Source organism: Dermacentor silvarum, chromosome 4, assembly GCF_013339745.2.
Source record: "Dermacentor silvarum isolate Dsil-2018 chromosome 4, BIME_Dsil_1.4, whole genome shotgun sequence".
Classification (NCBI taxonomy): domain Eukaryota; kingdom Metazoa; phylum Arthropoda; class Arachnida; order Ixodida; family Ixodidae; genus Dermacentor; species Dermacentor silvarum.
In genome coordinates, this window is record NC_051157.2 from 90,658,925 (window position 1) to 90,680,716 (window position 21,792).

Here is a 21,792-nt window from a genome sequence, read left to right on the forward strand (position 1 = left end):
CAGCAGTAAATTAAGACTAGACGGATCCGACGCACTGCGTATGCATGCCTGTCTGTACGTATGTATGTATGCGTGTGCGTCTGTCTCCGTGGGGGTTTATCGGGGATGCGCTCCGTATTAGCCGCAATGTACAATACTGCGCGTCCTGCACCTTCGCAACCCCCCTCCCCGATCCCCCTTCTCTTATAATGGCGCCGATCGCGCGTCGCATCAGTCGTAAAGAGTGAACTCGTCCGGTGGGGGTCCCCGATCGCTCGCCTTGTATACAAACCGGCGGCCTGATGCTGCTGTGCCGCTCTTGCGTAAGACACGGACGCCGAGTTGCGGTGCCCTTGACGCTGCCGCGGATTATCTTATCGCGGCGGTACACACACGCACACGCCGTAACGCTGTAAAGGAAGCGAGCGGACGCCTGTGAATCCGTCATGCATTATTCGTGGCGAACCCGCAGTCGCAGTATATGCCCCGTTGCGTTGTTCCCTGACACGTGAAGCGGAGCGTTTCTTTTAAAGAATCGCTGACCTCGCTGTGCCACGAGGCGTGCGGAGTTTTTGCTCGGAAGGCTGCAGAATTTGTCGCGCTTTTTTAATGCCAGCGCAGCGGCGGTCGCCTTCTCCTGCGGTGTATAAACGCGAACTGAAAACGTCTTCCGAGAGGCCGGAGTGATTGAGAGAACTCGTGGAGAGCGTTACCCTTTAGAAGGATTAAATCGTATCACTTTTTTTTTTGTCTGCGAGTTAACTCTTGCGTAGTCTCCAGGCTAGAGGATTTTGTACGGCAAAGCTCAGTACTGATGTGTTCTTCGTAAACAGAGTGCCTATATCAGCAAAACTGAACTTTCTCTTTTTCGTTTCTGTCGAGATAGAATCTGCGTTGTCAAAGCCGTAGCGATCGCATTTATGCAATAATCGTCTACAAAAAAAAAAGTTCAGCTTAACCCTTTTCTCGCTTGAATATTTCAAATTTATTTTGCTTGTGCGCCTCTCTTACTAGTCGCTGACGTCACGTCAACGTCAGGTCAACTACGACTCGTCACGTCACTGGCGTGTCGCATGATTCGCCCTCACCATAATTTTAGCTAAAATTTGCGCGTTGAATACGTGATTCATGATCTGCACTGGCCGTCTTGACCATCTGAGTGGTTCTCGAGAAAAAAAAATGCAGTTACCTCACACTGTTTTCTGGTCAAAGCTGACTAAACGTTTTTATGAACTTCGTACAGCTTCCGCGCGGCTTCTGACGCCTTTGTTAATTTTCTACTCGGATTTTGCTGTATCTGGTTCATTTTATGTACCATTGGCATTACTTTTAATACGACAGAGATTCGCCTTCATACTTCCGACAACCTTAAAGTCGTTTTTGCCACCATATTACATGTGTTCCCTCCATCTGTCATGTCTTGATACGTCTTGTTTGTGCACCTGCCGTGGTTGCGTAGTGGCTATGGTGTTGGGTTACTAAGCACGAGGTCGCGGGATCAAACCGCGACCACGGCAGCCGCATTTCAATGGGGGCGAAATGCGAAAACGCCCATTGTACTTGGATTTAGGCGCACGTTAAAGAACCCCAGGGTGTCCGCATTATTCTGGATTCCCCCACTTTGGCGTACCACATAATCATATCGTGGTTTTGGCACGTAAAAATTCATAATTTGTTTTTAGCACCCTGTCTGTGCCACTACCACCAATTGATGTTACGATCATCGGCGCTCAGCACACCGTGTCTTTGCAGGCCGCTTGATCGCGACACGTTAGAACATTTGAATTTTTCTGGGTACCTGATGCCCCGCACATGCACTCTTTTGAGCCCCAGCCTCAGAACAAGCGGCAACTGATACTGAGCAGTGCACAGTGGCGTTCAGTCATCTTAGGGGTGTCTGACATTGGAGTTGCTTGCGGAAAACTCGGGCTACGTCTGTGCGTTTTTTTAATATCTAAATGTGCTTAAATTTCGCATGGTGACGTCATTTGTTGCACGTGTACACGAATATTTGAACGTGCGGGCTCACGACTGTAAAAAAACAAAAACAAAAACAAAAAAATTAAATTCCAGAATCAGGCTTCTCCCCACAAAGGTCCTTATTGCGGAGCAGCAATCTTTCAGGGCATCCGCTGCTCACGCGCAGACACACTCGGATTTACACCCAAGTTACACATGCCAGCTTTTTGGCATGAGGTGGTGTCCATCTTGTTATGATTTTGCGATGGTTGCTTAGTGGCTACGACGTGATGCTGCTGAGCACGATCGAGGTCGAGGGTTCGATTCACCGTTGCGGCATCCGTACTTCAATCTGGGCAGATTTCAAGAACGCTCGCGTACTTATATTTATATGTTCACTTCAAAGAACACCACGTGGTCAAAATTAATACTGAGCCCTCCACTACAGTGTCTCTGAAGGCCTCGGTTTTGCTTTAGGGCGCTAAACGCCGTGAATCAATTAATCAGTCATCACGCTAAGTGGACACAAAGGGAATCTTTGAAGTCCATTTTCAAGAAATACAAAGAAATACAAACTGTGCCGTTCAGTTTGTACGCTAAAAACCAAAAATTCACATGGTCTCTTACGTTATCACTAAGACGACTTGTAGGCGAAAGCCCAAGTGCTGATGCATTAAAGACAGGCACGTGACGTACACATCCCCCTGAATTCGCTTAGTCTACTTCGCTTACTCATCCTCTTAATTCGTTGGGTCATCCTCTTAATTCGATTAGTCTAATTCGGTTATCATCTTCTTAATTCGCTTAGTCATCCACTTAATTCGGTTACTCATCCACCTTAATTCGCTCAGTCGTCCACTTAATTCGCTTTATAATCCATCTTTATCATCCATCTTACTTGCTTACGGAGGTATGAGCCATTGATGATAGTTTTTGTACCTTTCGTGTCGTCGACGCGTTTTCGCTCAAGGACTTTGAAGGTCGACTGAACGATGAGACATAAGGCTTTCGCCTTGATAACTTGCAGCCAAATGATCGCAAATCGAGGTTTGAAAAATTTCACTAGACTAAACTTAGAGTTGAGATACTGAGTCCTTTTAACAAAGTATCGTACTCTTTTCTTCTTTTATCACGAAACAGGTTCCACCGTGCATGTGCAAGAAGTGACAGGCAGAGACACCAAGGGTTTCTCAACAGATGCTGACGGTAAGTGAAGCGCATTTTAATACCTTGACACTAAGCCCACCTTGATTCCCGTTTTTGCACTCGACTGCCCGGCCTTCCCGCTAAAACGCGAGGGCGAAGCCCCACCTCGACTTAAGTAGTCCGGCAATGAATACTTCTTAAAGTGGGCGGAAGTTCAAACATTATGCTGCAACTTTTTTATAATGAAAATGATTTGCTGCTGCCATAACAACAACAATGTACCGTCGAATCATTCTATAGTTGTATACAAATTGACTTCTAAAATTTTTTATTGATGTCATCTGCCAAAGAACCGACTGGCGTCTACAGAATTGTATTTTAGTTTACGCAGTTGGTGAGTTTGTGTTAGTAAGCTATGTATAGATAACAAAGTTGTTTAAAACTCTAGAACTCCCTCCTGCGTCGGTAAACTCAGGAACATGTGGTTCTCACACGCCTCACGAGATACATGGATGATGGAGGACTTTACCCACATAGCATGGTTGGATTTCGACCAAAGTTATGGACGCAGGATATTATGCTCCAACTGAAACATCACATTATAGATGCGGGCGTGAAAACTCTAGATACCAAGGCGATACTAGGGCTCGATCTAACAAAGGCCTTTGACACTGTCACGCACAAGGCAGTACTACAAAATCTTCAAGAGCTGGATGTAGGACGTAAAACATACGCGTACATCAAGGACTTCTTGACGGATCGTACGGCAAAGATTACAATTGGGGGAACCAAATCGGAGGAGGTCAAACTAGGGAGTAGGGGTACTCCGCAGGGATCGGTCCTATCCCCCTTTCTATTCAACGTGGCAATGATTGGTCTTCCTGCGAGACTCGAAAAAATAGAAGGACTTGGACACAGCCTATACGCGGACGACATTACCCTCTGGGTGGCGGCTGGAAGCGATGGGCATGTGGAAGAGATCCTCCAAACAGCAGTAAACACGGTCGAAGACTACATCAGAGACAAGGGACTGCGATGTTCCTCTCAAAAATCAGAACTTCTGCTCTATAGACCCACATGCAGAGGTCGAAAAAGCATTAAGGAAAGGCCGGACGTTGTGGTCACAGTAGAGGGCACCAGGATAGCGATAGTGGAGAGCCTAAGAATACTGAGACTCCGCATATCCGAAAACGGCCATAATGGAGAAACCATTAGACTACTGGATAATAGTGTTCACCAAACAATTAGACTAATAAAGCGGATATCCAACAGAAACTATGGCATGAAAGCGCACAATCTTATTCGATTAATAGAAACATTCGTAATCAGCCGTATTGTATATGTGGTCCCTTACCTTAAGCTCTACGCTGCGGAGAAAGCCAAGATAGAATGCATCATTATAAGGGCGTATAAGCAAGCCTTGGGACTTCCAGCAAATACGTCAAACGAGAAGTTGCTAGCACTCGGCGTGCACAACACATTAGACGAACTTATTGAGGCCCAGAGAGTGGCGCAGTATGAAAGACTTACGCAGAGTTTGACGGGCAGACACATCTTAGACGACATCGGAGCACAGCACGGACTGCCGGGAGACATCCCAAGGAAAATAAGGGAACATCTCTCAATACTCCCAATCCCCAGAAACATGCACCCGGAGTTTCACGAAGATAGAAGAATCTCAAGATCGAGAGCTCTCCACAAAAGATTCAGTAGTGCTAGGGACGTGGTCTATGTGGACGCGGCGGAGTACACAAATAGACAGTGTATGTCGATAGTTGCTACCGAGTCTAGAGGGTGACTCCAGAGTTAGTGGCACTATAAAAACAGGAAAGGCTGAGGTGGCGGAGGAGGCTGCCTTAGCACTGGCAATAGCCTCCACGGAGGCCAACATCATAGTCAGCGACTCCAAGACCGCCGTCAAGAATTATGACAAATGAAGAATCTCGCCGGAAGCGCTAAGAATTTTAGCCAACTATCGTGAAGATCGAGATGTTTACACTATATGGGCACCCGCACACTCCTCCCTTCCCGGGAACGAAATAGCGCACAACCTGGCTCGAGAACTGACGGATCCAGCAGGCGGCACGCGAATACTGGGAACGGAGAGAGACCGGATGACCAGCTTTACCGAAATAACCAATCACTATAAATTGGGCAGGGCCCGTTTCCCCCCGGCACACTCCTCGCTAAGCAGACGGCAAGCGACAGTATGGCGCTTGTTGCAAACAGAAACATATCCGAACCCGGTGGCCTACCACCGTTACTATCCAGAACTTTACACCGATAGATGCAGATTCTGTCAAGACAGGGCGGACTTACAACACATGGTTTGGGATTGTCCTGGGACACCCACACAGAATAAAACGCACAAGACCAGAGAGCAGTGGGAGACCGCGCTGCTCAGCTCTGCACCGGAAGACCAAATTAAGGCAATCCAGCAGGCTGAAGATGCCGCCAGAGCCCAAGGGCTCGAGGCCGTCATCTAGGTAGAGAGGCCTAGGCCTCACAAATCTGCTGTATAAAAATAAAGTTTATTCCTCCTCCTCCTCCTCCCTCAATTGAATAGACATATAAAATTCAAATTACTGACCCAATTTTCTAACTTACGTGAGATGATTAATCAATACGCAAGGTATACGAGTCACTTTGGCAATGCTCCTCGGCAGTTTTTAGCTGAAGTTTCATAACCAGGCTCACTTAGAATGACTCAGATTAGACTAACTAGACTAATGGTAGGAACTGTGGTATACAGACGTGAATTACTGAGGGTACAACTCCTTATCGCTGGACTCGGCGAACAGCGTTACGCGCAAGCACTGTCAACCTCAGTCGAGCGGAAGCGTAACTGTCCTACACTGGATACAGTCCAGGGATATAGTTTTCGAGCCGAGGTTTTTGCGAATACGAGGGTTCAAATTGCTGCCTCACTTTGGCTCTAGTTTTGTGCTCGGCATGAATGCATCTACTTGCAGCAGTACAACGAACGAACAAAGCATGCGCCTGCAAGAGCGAGAGAACAGGTAAAGACAAGGAGGTTAACCAGACGCTCTTCCGGTTTGCTACCCTTCACTGGCAGAAAGAGAAAGAGCACTACTTGCGGGTTCACACGAACGTGCTCACCAACTCTATAAACCATGAGAGCTGTCGATTTTAGCTACTATAGCAACACCCTTGCTGCTTTACTTTGCCAGTGATGCATACGGGCCATGGTACAAGGATCTTCGCTTCTGAAAACAGTCTTGAGTCTACAGTCAGTTTATTGCTGTCCGGAGAGGGAGGCAATGCTCGTACGTAGTGAACAAAAACATGGGAGGTGTCCAATAGTTTCTTGGTTCCCGCAAGAGCCGCACATATAGGTCTGTCACCCATAAGGTCTGTCAACCGCGTAAGATGCTAGGCGGAGGATTTCTTTCTTTCTTTTTTGTTTTATGTATCGTTTTATCTCAATCCGAGCTTGACGCATGACTTGTGAAGGAGTGTTCCTTCGTGCCACTTTATGCTTTAAGATAACACTCCATGAGAATTTTTGAATCGAACGAAAATGAATGGGCATCGAGCTGAATCATATAGAAACGCTTGACGGCAAGTTCGTGCAGCTTATTATATATTAACTTGCTCTCTATTTCTTACTCCGAACTTACAGCCATGTAAGTGCTCAACCAGGTGACATCATAATAGATTCTCTACGCAGGGACCTTCTGCCCTCGCTGACCAAGCCATAGGGTGCCAAGCATACACCGTGCCCACATTTTAATTTTCGTATTGATGTTTCCCACAAAACTGGGTGCTTAAAGTTAAATTTACTAACCCTGTTCATTTATGTTCAATCACTTTGCGCCTGCTTTTGCAGATCCGTAGGATCAGGCTTTTCTGTAACTTTCATTTAACTTTATTTTGCAGTTATCGTAGGGAATGAGAAATTCTAAATTAAAAAGGCGCGACTTGGCGAGGGGGACTACGAAAACGCGACACCATGAAAGGGCAGCGGAAGTAGAGCGAATCAGGATGCGCTAACCATCAGCTGCTGACTCCCTTTGGTGAGAGATCAGGAAGACACTGGGCATCAGTTAATTACGAGGTCGTGACGGGAATTCTGCGAACTGACGGAGAAAGAGCTTTTTTATTTTCGTTTCCTACATCTCTGGGATAGCCAGGACGCCAAGGTGTCACTTGAGGCGCCTCTGTTTCCACCATAAATCAGGCGTAATCGACTGAAGCCCGCTGAAGCGCCTCGCCACCACCCAGTTTAGGTTCACTCTCCTTCTCTCTAACCCCCGAATGAGCACTTCAGCCGCGCATTATGTGTCCCTAAACACAGAGTCACATGTGTCTCTATGCCAGCTTTCGTTTTCACGTCTCGTTTTGGGCCGCACCACTTTTTGGGAGGGAAAGCAGCGGCGGCAGCAACGGCACTTGGCACATATTTACTCAGACTTAGCAAAGGCCGGAAGCGTCGGACAGTTGCTCCAATTTTTTGAAGTCATATATTACGGACTCGGAGATTCCTTTAGATGGCGCGAAAAAAGGAAGGAAGCAAGTAACGATGAACAGGAAAGAAATTTGGAGGGGGGAGGGGGGGGGGGGGGCGTTTCAAGTGCGTGGGTCGACCGTTGCGCCGCCGTTCTTCAGGCCCGCTTTTCTCTTTCCGAAACGCTCCACATAAGGACGCAATTACTAACGGTCGCCTCCTCGGCGGGTCTGTCACCCGCTCGCCTATAGAAGAGGAGTTCGAGGGTAATCGTCACTCGAATGGCGTCTTCTTACGTAGAAACGGAGCGCGACTTTAGCTGCATGGGACAACTTTGTGTTCTTAGATCTCTCTATATTTTACCGAAACCTAGAGGGGGTTGCGAATGGGGCGGGGGAGGGGGGAAAGACACGAGAATGTTGTCTCTCTTTCTCTCTCTGTCTCAATTTCTTTCTTTTTTCCCCTTCTTGTAGACGTGGCGAAGAGTGCGACAATCTTAAAGACCTTCACCGACGGTTTTTTCCCCCTAGGTTACAGTGTCTTCCTTTATCTATTATATTTTTTTTAAATTACCGCCGTCTTTTACCACGACGCTCCGACCATGAAGTAGGAGACGGAAAACGAAGAATGACTCGATTCGTGGAACCAAGCGGCTCATAACACACTTGCGTTTTTCTTGTTGCTATTAGTTTATAATACCAAGGCCGCTAACTGTTCTTTTTTTTTTAATTTTTGCCTCGGTTCCATACCGCAGCTCTTAATCACCGTCCGTCACGTGCGTTGTCTTGCGCGCAGTCTCTGTGACCGCCTCCAGGATTCAACTATTAGTCAGCATCAAAGTGCTGCAGTCGAGAGCAGTCACGCCATCCTTCTAGGTTTGTTTTAACGGCTTGCATTATATTCCGCCTGGCTCCGAGAACCGACACCGCAGCCGTAACTAAATAAATAAAATAAAATAAACTCCGGGAGACGTTCCGAAGCGTTGATGAATGGCCCCGCGGAGTGCAATCACTCAAAGTGTCGCAGGTGTAAACGAGTGCGCGTTTGGCGAGAAACTTGGTTCCCTTGGACGGCAGTTTCGCAGAGTGCCCCGCGGCTTTTCAGCACCTATATACGCTTTGCGCCGCTCTGTGATGCCACGCGACCTTGCATGTTCAATAAGTGCTCCGTGGGTCAAGTGAAATTGGCTTGATTCCGGCGTTTACGAATTTTCGCTTTTCGCGCCACCGGCTGCCTGTCCGACGCACGCGACATTAATACCTACCTGTATACATTCCAGAATCTTGACCCATTTTGAATGCATGCTCGCGTATACCAGAAAGGGCCAAAGCACGTACCCTCTGCCCGTGCCCTCTGCCCGTGCCCTCTCACGCACCCGTGCCCTCTCACGGACAAAGCACGTGCCCTCTCACGCGGAGCGATGGACATGCCCAAAGTCTGCAGATTCAGGGCCTATCACCTCAAATAAGGAGGGGCTGGCCAAACAATGCCCTTCCTTGTAGCAGCTGCTTTGAATCCCCTGGTTGCGGAGGCATCTGTCATGCTTTTATTATTGTTATTAATATTGAAAGCAATTATATGGACACTCTAGGCGAATTTCTGCCGTCGCCGTCGTTGTCGCCGTTAGGTTCCGTATAAAATCCAAGGGCGATAACGCCGTCGCCGCGCGCCCTACGCTGTATGGGCGAGTGAAAGCGTGGGAGGGAAGACGACGATGCGGCTGAATCTCGCCCGCGCCAGAGGGAGGAAAGCGGGCAGGAAATTGCGCCTTCTTTCGCCGCGCGCGAGGCATCGGGAGGAGGGAAGGCAGGGGAGGGGGGCGGCATTTTACTCCGGCTGCAACTGCGTATGTGGCGGCTGCACACGCTCGTGCGCCCGCATCTTGAGAGCGATCTGCGTTGGGGGCACAGTTTAGGTGCGTCGGCGGCTCTGATTCTTGTGCGCGCTGTGTGTTCTCGGCGCTCAGTTTGCATTGAAGCTACAGGCAACAAACAGCACGAAGGTCACTTTGCTTGCTCCTGTCGCCGCGTTTCCTCACGCCAGCGTTTTGACAGCGAGTGTCCGCGGTCATGTTCAATGTTTGCTGTGCGCGCTGACACTATGCTTGTGATTTAGTTAGCAGCGAATGTTTAGAAGTCGATACGGCCGATAAAAGTACTATCCTTACTTCGTATGGCTCTCTGCTAATTAGAAGACGCCTCCCTCTCCAAAGCTGCATTTACATAATAAAGATGCTTATTATCTCTCTCTCTCTCTGCTAATTTGCTATCGCAATCGATGCTTTGCCTTTGGGGCGAAACTGTTACTTTTATTATTATTGTTGTTGTTGTTGACTGTCTACAGACTTACAAGAGATTTCCGTGAAATTGTTCCACGAATTCTTTACATCCGTATGACTTCCATTGCATGAATTCGCCTCAGTGGTGTGATAGGGCACAAGCAATTCAATTCGCATACAAATCGAGCGTGTGCAGAAAAAAAGTTCACCAATATATATGAAGATTGTTTTCTGACCTCGCGCACCAACAACTTTTCAAGTTTACATAATAATCCCACACTTGAGTCGCTTAGTTGGAGAAGTAGTCGTACCAATGTCTTCTTTTCGTTCAAGGTCCTTAATGGAATTATTACATGAACAGATGTAATAGTTTCTGTTTTACTGCGCGTATTCCACAGAAGAATACCAGGGAGCACAGACTCTTCAGCGTTCCCGCCTCTTTCAGCAGACACTGGCCTCTCCACAAAATGCAAAGTCCTTATACAGCTGTCATTTTCTCCATCTTAATATCTTTCAAAATTTGTCTTCTTTTGGTCCTGAGCTTCGCACTTACGCTTGAGCCTTCCTTCTACATAGCTGCACTCCTCTCTTGTCTTCCGATAGTTTATCTCTCCTTCTGTATATGTACTCGGTCTCTCAATTTTGTGTTATTGCTGGATTGTTGCTCACTATCTACTTCTTCATTCTGTTTTTTTTTTCTTTCTTCAATTTTTTATCGCATAGCTTTTCGTCCTATAGTTATATTACCTTTCTACCTTTTTTCTCTGTGCCGCAATATTTAGACCCCCAGTTGTGCCTGGGCGCATACAATAAAGATTGATTGATTGATTGAATGATTGATTGATTGATTGCTTGATTGATTGATTGGGGAATGCATTTATGGCTATGTATCGACGTCACCTTTGACACACATTACATTCGTTTTTAGATTACTACGCCTCTTGAATTGCAGTAGTTGTCACTGTGACTGAGACCGTAAAAGGTTTCCACTCGCGGTTGGACAGTTTCTTCCCAGAAAGCATCAGAACCTGGGGCACACCCTAAAGACGAGTAGTGATGGGCCATCTTGTGTTTGTCGGAGAAGTTCTCTAAATTGCATTCCAGAAAGACCCGCTTAGCGTATGCTCCGCCCTGCCATCCACATGAACTTCCGTATAACCTCCATATGAATATATTGCAAAAAACAAAAAAATGGGGAGCAACAGCGTGTCATTATTCATTGGTCTGCGGCCGCTAAATCAGCATCTACCTAACCGGCCGCCCGCTTGGACGTCACTTCTTTTTGTCGCTTAGGAAGCGGCATTCTTCTCTATTGCACAAAATAATTTCCTGCCCTTACCTATTCCACCTCCTGGACGAGTTCTGGAAAAAATTTTGAAAATTTGTTTGAAGAATGGCAGAGAGGTCGGCCCGGACCCTTCTGCTACTCAGACAACACCCCGAAACTGCAAACAGCTGAACGGAGAGTAATTTACCGTTACCTATGAAAAAATAATGTGTATGTCACTGAAACGGCCCAGCTATAGCTAAACCTACAGGGAATACGTCTTCCCTATCAGAAATTGTGCGAAAGAAACAAAGGCCCCGGACGAAGCGCATGGTCAGAACTCACGCGGATGTCGCGATATTGGCCCGGACCCTTCAGCCAGCCCAGCACACACACGCTATACTATACGCACTCGCCTCTCCGTCAACAGAGCGCGCAAAACACGGTGAAGGATCGCGCAGGGGTCCACCAGACACATTTGCGGTCGGGGGAAGCAAATTGGCGCGCCATCTCAACGCAATAATGCGCCGAGGACGCTGTCAGGGGAAAGGATATCCCATAGGCGAGAGCTGACCGGCCGGCCATTCCCGCTTTTAATTACCGCGCCTGGCTGCAAATCGGCTTTTGACAGACCCCAAGATGCATCGGCGCTCGGCTCGCCTTGCCCTGAGCACATCTGCGCCTTGCAATCGGGTCTTCGGCGGCCCGACGTGGCGTTCCTTCCATATAAACGCCCGCTGACGGCGGCGGCCTTGTCCTTGTTGGTTTTGTTCCGGCATACCTGGGCGCCGTTTCTTTCTCCGAGCTTGTATATAGTGGACGTGTACACACATCCTCAGCATGGAATAGCGCTCGTTCGGGGCAGACCTGCAGTGTGTGCGTGTGTTCTGCACGCGCTCGAAGCCGATCGAGGCTTTCTTTTTGTGCGTGTGTTTAACTTCGCTTTGCCTTCCCGGCCGGGCCTTCGATCAAACAACGCACGCGCGCAGTGACGGCTCTGGCGCTCCCGCTGAAGCGGTTGCGGCCAGCCGCGCTTTGGCCCGGTTGTGATGATGCAGCCGCGGCGCTTTACGTGCATCCGCGTGCCGGGTAATTGTCCTAAATGAGAGCCTCGAGTTCATCCTTCATCGCGTACACGCTCTGCTGCAGCCGGCGGAGGCAGCGTTCATTGCATAGCCTTGAAATATCCTCAACGCGATGTAGGTTGCCTGCCTCGGTATAGATTAACCTAAAAAGTCAATGGTATTGTTGCAAAGTTAAAAGTATTGAGTGTCGTTTTTATGCAGTCTTTGTCGCGCAAAATGTGGCATGAAAAACGAGCGTTGGTGTCTAAACGTTAAGCAGCAGGCGTTTACATTGTGAGGAGTCTGCTCCGAATACAGTCTTTCTTCGTTGTTCTTCGGGTCGTTTGTGCGTGAAATGTCGGCTCGGTTTTTCCTCCGAGGTGGATAAATCTTTCCACAGATGCATGACTGGAAACGCATTCCACGTAGCATTAAGAACCTAGGATACGTGACGTCTGACCAAGAAATTATGAGCCAGATTGTGTACAGTATGCAAGAGCGAAGTCCAGGTTGCATTGGTGCTAGTTCCCATCGGATATAGGTAGAGAACTTTGCGTGGTAGTGACATACTTACTTTGGAGGTTAGCTGGGGTTACGTGATTGCGCGTTTATTTTCAAATCGAGCCAATGTGGCGCTCCGTTGACCACGAACCACCAACTCTGGGCGGCGACTGTGACTGTGCGCGTTATATGTTCTCCGCATGTCAATGAAATTGGCGATTGAAATTAGTTATTGAAATAAATGTGAAGTATGGTTAATGTTCCAACACTTGTCGTCTTCTTCTGTCAGCTGTGACCAATGTCCTATGTACTCATTGTTTTTGACATGTTTGCTCCGCTTCACCCGATCACCCACACCCTCTTCCTTTGCGACTTACTGGCTTTAGAAATATTCTCGATGTTGTACTTTTTGTCGCAGGCTTCATGGTTCGCTCCATTTTATGGCCACTGGCGAAGAGAGTCACCTACCGATCATTTTCTGCTTCCTCTTACCATGGGCACTTCTGTTGTTTTCGCGCTCAGCATGATACGCGCACATATAGGTGCCCATGTAGATGAATCTTCATGGATGTTCACCTTTTCGTTCAACGGAGATGCAGTTGCGAGTGCGAAACGCTATGTGTTTTTTTTTTCTTTGTCTTTTGTGCGTGTGTCTCGTTTCTCGTTAAGTTTTTTTCTCAAGAAAACACAATAACGAGCACATGCATAATATACCATATATGCATACATTGTCCTTCATCACAAGCCCTCATGGCATGATATACGTGATTGACCAGTTGTCGCGCGCGAAAGTGTCGTCGAGCTCTCCGCTTTCAAGGAGCTATGTGGAAACCTTTGCCAAGGTTTTGTTCAGGTGACGATATGCGCTAAAAGCCGTATATTCCATGCGTACGCGGCCCTTAATTGAGCGGTACTGAATTCAGAGCCTTCTAGCTGTTATGAACTAGAAACTTCATGGGTTGCTCGTTCTCTTTGAAACTTATTGTCGACCGATCAGCAAGCGATAGCGAGCAACATAAAGGTTGAAACCGATTGTTGCATACGGCAGCACCAGCAGCAGCCGAGGCGAGGCTCTTGAAAACAAAATGGCTTCCGAGAGCCGCTTTTGTACTCTTTTCACCAAGATGTATTTCTTTTTTTTTTTTCTGTCCTTCTTTCAAGGCGGCGTGGTGCCCTCTCCTGCACCGAGCGTAAACAGGGTCCCTGCGAAGCAGTTCTGCTTTGTTCGCGAGAGGCTTGAATGCGCCGTTTCGAACGGCGAGCTTTGGCTAGTTTATTTGCTTGCTTTCCCTTCTCTCGAAACCAAACAAGTGTTTTCCAAGCTCTCGGGCTAATAAGAGTCTTTTCAGCTGGCGCATTTATTGTTGCCGCTAAGAGTACACACACGCACACACACACACACACGGCATTGTGTTGGAAACGGAGCCCGCGGTCCCTTCTGTCCTTTTTATTTACGAGTTTGCGCCGCCACGTTGGATGAAAAACAAATCAAACCAAGACTAAACGAAACAGCCACACCAGTGCACGCGACAAAACGCGGCCGAGACAACAACAATAACGGCGCTCGAACACCGTGTGTATAGCGGAGCCTTTTGTTTCCCAGGAGCCTCCTCACCTCCCTTCCCCCCAGCGCTGTCCCCCCCCCCCCCCCCCCCCCGCCTCGAAATGGAGTGCGGCACAACTCCAACGTGTTCGGCTGAAATGGGGTGTGCGTGCGCGCTTGCTTTTCGCGCGCGAACTGCTGCCACTGCAGAACAAACACCGCGGTGAGCGCTTTCATGAGTGCCCGGAGGAAGACTGTATCACTAAAGCGAGAGAGCCGTTTGCATACGATTGCGTGGAGTTTTCTTCCTCTCTCGTTCTTTATTTGTCTTCTTTAAGTGTTCAATAGCGTTGGACTCGATGCGCGGTAAGTTTCGATGGCGCTATATCTGCGATATTTAGATGCCGGCGGCCATTTCATCTTGAGAAACCGGAGAGATGCTGCGCATGTGCGTGTACGTGTGTGCGTGGGAGGAGTTGGGGCCTTTTTTTTTTTTTTTTTTTTTTTTGGGGGGGGGGGGGGGATGGAAGGGCGCACTGTTCAAGGGAACAGATAAGTTGAGTCTTCGCAGTTCACTGAGATCCGCTGGGTGTTTACATCATGAAACATTGCTTGTGTCACATCGTACAGCGCTCATCGATTTGAAGATTGTTTTCCTGTCCAATTATATTCAGATGGGGGAGTCGGGCTGACTGAAAAGGGGCAGATCAGAACCTAAGCGGGAAAAAGCATGATGTCGTGAGCGAGTATATGTTTCTTAGTGGACTACTGCAATCCGACATGTAGTATCATTTTCTCGGAGAAGTGTTCCTGGTGGACCGGGACCACGACTGAGAAATGAAGGGTAGGAAAAGAAAGGTTAGGTGCATCTTTGGCAGACACTCCCCCTTGAGAACTTTATGCCTCCCGAAGCGTACGTGATCGGCTTATTCGGTCAGTATTTGCCTATGAGACTGAATCTAGGAAAGGCGAATGAGGGGATTACATCAGACAGCGCACACGCAAGCAGCGCTCTCCTTCATGGGGCGAAATGACAAAGCATTTTTCTCGGAAATGCCATTGCCCAGTCGCCATCGTTGATAATATGTCCAAGACATCGCGATTGTCTAGCATCTAGTCTTGCGAACAATCGTAGCGACAGAACGGTCTTTGAACACGCGCCCAGATTGGCCAAGATGTGTTGTCAAGAACTTCCCAGAAGTGCTTTAGGTGGCACCGCATCTCTCAAGTATTCCACGAGTGAAGGGAGGAGGTGAGGGAGACTTGGTATGATCACATGGTGAGTTTCTAAACGTATCAAGCATTGAATTGAGCATGACAGCTGCTCGCAGTGATTGATTTAGGGGATATATATTGGGAGTATGGGTCACAAAAATAAAAAGAGTAAACAACATTGCAGAGTACTGTTAACACTTTTGTGTGCTCGTAGCCTTGACCGCCTCCGACTAATGCAACTGCTACAAATTGATGCTCCGCAAACAGAACAGCAATGAATTTTCGCTCACACAATTCACACACGTTAGTTTCGAACACCTTGATACACTTTTCAATACAAGAGCTGCCGTAGGCTCAATTTGAGAAAGCTTGGGATAGTAATTTTTCCCTGCAAAAGGCTGCTGAGTGCCGGTACAACTTAAAAGGCATGCTTGTAAATTTTTGTCAACTATGACTGGTTTGCTCTAGCATAAAAAAAAAATAGCCATCGAACATACGTATACAAGGTGATTTCCTGGAACGGTCATTAAAACTGAAGATGTTTTCTACTAAGTAATTAATCAGAGATGTCAAATCCAGGCCTCACTAATAATTTATACGTCGAGCACAGCTGCTGAACGTCTAGACACTTTCATAGATCTTATCCCTACTTACCTGAATCAGGAATGAGAGCACAGGCTTTAAGTTATTCGGCACATTGGCGTTACCTTTTTGAGTTCGTTTGAGCAACTCGGATCTATGCTCTATTATTTTAGGCTTACCAAGGGCTTTTATATTTCTGTAAATGTGCGCACTTGGTACATCAGCACAAATGGCCAATTACATTCAATCGTGCGGAAGTCAATGTATTCTATATTGAGGAACATCAGTAGAAAATATATTTGCTGGATAGCGACTTTTCTCCCTGGATACTGACACAGCTGGCTTTCGTTTACACCACAAGAACTGAACAGAAAGTCGTATAAAAACTCAACAAGCATATTCGCCCGGTTGTACTTTTAGGCGAAGCTTTCGTCTTCTCTTTCTTCCACATTTCTTCGCCTCTCCGTGCCCCATCAAAATAAAGTTTGCCTCTCTCTCTCTCTCTCTCTGCCTCTTCTCCCACTTTGCCGCTGCTGGCTGCCTGGTGATGCCTTGATTATAACCTGACAATAACCTAGGCCACTGACCACGTGCCCACTCCTGGCCAGTTCACTGGAACAGCTACGTGCAATTGGGAATGTGCCTGAATAGATAAGTAGAACAAGAAGCAAGATGTGAAGATGTCGGCAACATCAGCCCATCTCTCTAAATTCATTAACTGTGCGTACAACTACCCGATTCTTGCCTCACCCTCCATAGTGGGTGCAAGCCAAGTTCTGAAGGCACATCATCATCATCATCATCATCATCATCATCATCATCATCATCATCATCACCTGGCCATCATTAGCATTATCATCATCATCAAGAAGACAAGTGTGAAGAAAGAAGTGAAGTGAATAACTCACCATCTTTCCTAATACCATCCGAATCATGGCCGATCCCGCTACAGCGTGTTTAAGCCATGAAAGAAGGAAAATGAAACGAAGCGAAAATGTGAACAAAATTGGTGTCGACGGTTGAAACGGAGGCCGCATCTGTACCGAAATATTTGCGTCGTAATGTTGCATTGGCGTGATCGCTTAACGTTTCAATAAACATTGCATTGCATTTTCCTGATTACCATGACATTTGCGCAAAATTACATTCCATTTGTGTCATAGTGTGCAAAAATGTCCGTCATTAGCGTTAAGTTTGCATATCATTTGCTTTAACAGTTGAGCGAAGATCAAACAATGTCTCACTTAATACCTAGCTATATTCCCATATATAAGCGTGGTATCCAGCCATTTTCTTTTTCTTTCACGCATCAATCCCAGCATTTCTATTTCAGTCGTTTACCCTGTATCCAAACTTAAGAACTGCCCATTTGACGCCGAACTCAGTTATATATCGTTACCCTTTCGGCGTGTCGCATTCCTATTAGCATCGCCGCGCGAGACGCAATAGCCAAGAATCGTATAGCCTCCTATTCCATTTCCTAACAGCTATGGCTAACCCTCACGCCTTCTCAGGTGGATCACCAAAGATGTTTGCATACTGCGTCTCCTGCATTTGTACATTGCCATTACAACGTATGCTTTGATGTAAACTTTTCCACCTATGGCCTCACAAGAGCCGCACTTTTCATACAAGCACGCAGCATAGGCATTCTAACAGTGCTTTTTATCAGCTACCTCAGAATATTTCATTTTGTTTTATGAAATTACGCGATTTCTTCCCCGATTTCATAATTTCTGCAACATCAGCAACACAAACCAAGCATAGAGAAGGCAACTTTAGGAGTTAAACTATGAAAATAGCAAGCAGCAAGCTCAGATTATGCGGTGGAAGCAAATGAGACGGACACTATAATCATGCACTGCTAGTTCCATTCGCTCTCTCACCTTTTGCTGCTGCTCCTACCTCTCTCTCTCTCCTTCTCTCTGTCTCTCTCGCACTTCAATTCAACTAGCCATCGTACAAAAACCCCGCATACAAATACATCAGGCTTCGTCACTTTGAAACGAACATGACCAGAGCGGTGCATAAATAACCAGTTTGTTCGATCTGCTAGCTTCCACTCTCTTTGCTGCTATTCCTTCTTACTGTATATCTCTTGCTTTATCTCGTATGATCTTACAACGAACATGCGCACAGCGGACCTTTCAACGTGATTTGCGCTGTTCTCTGAACCTGGCTCTCAAACCTAGAAAGGGAGAGTGCAGTGTATCTGTGTATCTTGTGGTTCAGGTGCACTGCGGCGGAACGCCTTCATGGGCGATCTACCACGGCCCGCTACTCAAGTCAGCAACACGCCGGCAAGTCCAGCGGTTGCGTGCAAACGCCCAAGCAAGAAATGCTTGCGTTGACGGCAAGGCGGGCCTTCTTACAACGTTTATATGGGGTGGGGTGGCGATTGTCGTTTTCGCGCATCGCCGACCGCCATGGTATGAAATGATCCGGAAGCATAAAGGCGCGTTGTTTGTGTTTCCCTGGCGCCTTAGACGACCTGCATTTTTTTTTTTTCGGTCGGACATACGTAATGTGTTGTCGCGGTGCCGGAAACCCCAAAGATATTCTGTTCTTTCGGTCGCGAACAAACCACGGTGGGAGTATACGGTGCGGTTTGAGTCGATGCTCGTTCCGTAAACGATTGCCCAGATAGGCGTAGCGACTGCTTCGCTGAAGCACGGAAAGACTGGGGGCAGTGGTGTGGGCGATTTCCTGAGCGCAAGAAATCGCCCATCACGGGAGTTGTATACGAACTATGGTTCGTATAGCTTGCGCGCTTGGTTTGAAGAGGTCGGAGTCCGTAAACACGATTTTTGTAAGAAGCAGTGCTCGCACACATATCGTCCCGAGTTTATGTTTGAGTGGCATTCTAGCACGCAGCACCTTCCTTCGTGTTTCTCCTATAGCGTAGCTACTCAGAGCCTCAGTTATATAAAGGCCTGGGGTTGAGGTGCCTCGTTTCCTTCGATATCTTTAATTTGGTCACGATGCCAATCACTACATGGAAGCCTGGAAGCTACTGCGCCGAGCGGGCTGCTGTGACGTCACTAATACACCTGGAAGGTTCCTATACGGCACGTATTGGTGTACAAAGTGTGCTGCTTCGCTGCGAACAACGCGTGCTTCCTCAATTTTCTATTAACCTTCTTCCTCCCGTGGCGAGTATCGCACGCGCAATCCACATATCAGTATTGCCCCGAGGACTAACTTTTGCGTTCATTAGTTTACGTCTTTATTTACTATATATCGCCCGTCTGCTTAAGCATGCGACTAACCACGTATAAGCGTTCGCGTACGCCACGCTGACAACTAGTTGGCTGGCGCATGAGGCGCAAAAAAATTAATGCGCGCGCCCATAATCTCTTTCCGTGTGGCCGCTGGTAACGCTCTGTTTTCGGTGAAAGACAGCGAGGTGCACGCAAAAAAAAAATTATCAGAAAAGAAAGAAAAATGCAGGAAGACAGACGCTTCATCCGGTTCGCAATGCAGCTAACGTCCCCTTTCCTCTCCTCCCCCTGCTTCATTCCTTGCGTATTCATCTTCGATTCCTAGCGGGGGCCGCACTGTTTACTCGGCGGCGCGACGAACGCCCGCGGCCGAGTCGCTCGCGTTGCGCCGCCGCCGCCGCGTGCGGTTTGCGGCTGCGGACAATGGCTTTCCTCAAATGGGAATCGTGACGGCGGAATCCTTTTGGGCGCAGAATTAATTCCCGGTCACGACCGGCGATCGCTTATTCGCCCGCGGGGGTTAAGCTGTTCCCTCAACCCTCTTCCCCTGGTCAAGAGAGGGTGAGGAGACTGGACAACGCCGGGCGCCCAACGCTGTGCGCTCGCGCGACCCCTACGCCGCGGGCCGCGCCGACCCGAGCGCTTTCGTGTAAAGCCTAATGTTTATGTGGCGGCGTCTTGCAGAGCGGCCGTGCCGCGCTTTGACCGTTGCTTTCTCGTGCATCGATATATACGCACGTGCGGCTTGAATGGATGGCACGCGCGATTGAGACGTTGTTCGTCCGCTGCGCCCCCGATGTGTATCTTTGTTGGGGAAGCAGCAAGGGAGCTTCGCACGATACACTACTGCCGTTTCCGAAAAAGGCCGGCCCTCTGAAGACGCGCCCGCAACACACGATAAAGATCAAAAGAGAATTTACCGACAGACGAAGATCGTCAGTTTGCTTACATTCTTCCTTTTTGTGTCTCCATAGCCCGCTCTTCGTAAATGCGTATATACATAAGAAGGAATTCCACTTTTCTCGGAAAGAATGGTATCCCGTGCTGCGCTGCATCTTGTTCGGCGAAGTTGTGAGGATAGTCGCCAGCTTCCTTGGGTAGCTTACCTCTGTGCGCTGCCGCCGATGACACGCCTTCGTTCCAGTCCTCCCTTTTACGTGTGTGTAAAGTAGCTGCCTCGAGGGTGTCGTTAATGAGCTGCCGTTAAGTTTGTATACGGGCTGACTGCTGAGTTTATTGCAACAGGCTCGCAATTTAGCCGAGCGGGCTGGTTATCTTATTTATCGGTATAGTTATGATAAGAAAGTTGAGCAGCGAGAGAGTAATCATGGCATCCTTACCGTTATTGAATGAGCACTAAAAGAGAAACGCAAACTGATCTGTGTTAGTGAAATAAATGCCCCTATGCAGTAACAAAAAATACCACTCTTACTGTGAGAAGACGCTTGGTAAGCGCGAAGAGACGCAGGAATGAACAATGGGTGTCGACGCCGCCTTGAAGTTGCCGTATGCCAGTTCGCCATGACGTCATCGATTTTGACGCCGTCTACTGCGGCCTAGTTGATTGTTTATCCGTAAAGGTGGACTACATTGCATTCGATAAGAGAGCAGAAGACGATGTTTAGAAATATCTGAAAAGCTTTGTTCAGCCACAACGCAAAACGAAATGCTTCGGAATCTGTGACGTCACACTGACGAAATTCAGGAAATACAACCTTGAGCTCCATCTTCTCTGCTAATAACCTACCTATTATCGTGAAGCGAACGAAAAGACGGGTTCGGAAGAACACGTTATCAGTCTGAGCTAACTTAGTGTTTTTTTTTTTTTTTTTTCCTTAGTGTACGTACCTTTAAGAAGCCACGCCCGGAGAGATGTGAAAACAAGCGTGCTTCCAGTCTGCAATCGGTGCTGCATGCTGTCTCCTCGCCAGGAGAACGCGCAGAGCCCATTTGTTTCCCGCCAGTTGTACCGTAATACTGGCCGCACGAACTGGTTGTTGTTCCGCGGCCAGGCCGGCTGCGCTTTACCAGCAATTCGTTCGCGCCAACCGCTGCGGCCATTGTCGCGTTGCTGCCGAGCGCGCGCGCTCGCTCGCGCCTCGCTCACAATGAGCCAAGGGTGCAGAGGTGACTCGCGTGCGAGTTGTGGCGCTCTCGTCATTAAATTAACGCGGCCCCCGCCGTGCGATGGCGCCCCTTAAAGCCGTGCGGGGAGTCTTTAAATGCGGCCGCTGCGACGCCCGAGCGCTCACTTTGATGGTGCGTTCGCGTTGTTCGCGTTCTTCTCGGAGGAAATCCCGCCGCCCCCTTTTGTGTGCGCGCTCGGTGTGCTTGATCGCTAATGAACTGATTGTCGCTGCTGCTATGCGTGGTCGCGCGTCTATGCGCGCGCCCGTTCCGGAAAACCTGTTGCGACGCTCATCGACGTATGCGCTAAGCAGCGCGTGTCACGGACGTTGTACGCACGACTTTAATTAAAGAGCTGTGTGGCGGCGCGCGGCCAGCTTGGCATTTTGGGACCGCAAGGAATTTCCCTGCTCGTTGCGGGGCGTCGCTGACAGTCAGTGTA

At 48.2% G+C, this 21,792-nt stretch overlaps 1 protein-coding gene across 2 annotated transcripts in view; it reads left to right on the plus strand.

Moving 5' to 3' along the window:
• The first annotated feature begins 3,089 nt into the window (after positions 1-3,089).
• The window catches only part of LOC119450380 (transcription factor Sox-5), a 415,812-nt gene continuing 397,109 nt past the window's right edge, over positions 3,090-21,792 (plus strand). For both annotated transcript variants that reach the window (XM_037713814.2, XM_037713819.2), the window contains exon 1: positions 3,090-3,144. The gene's annotated coding sequence lies outside the window, so the exon portion shown is untranslated. The remainder of the gene's footprint in view (positions 3,145-21,792) is intronic.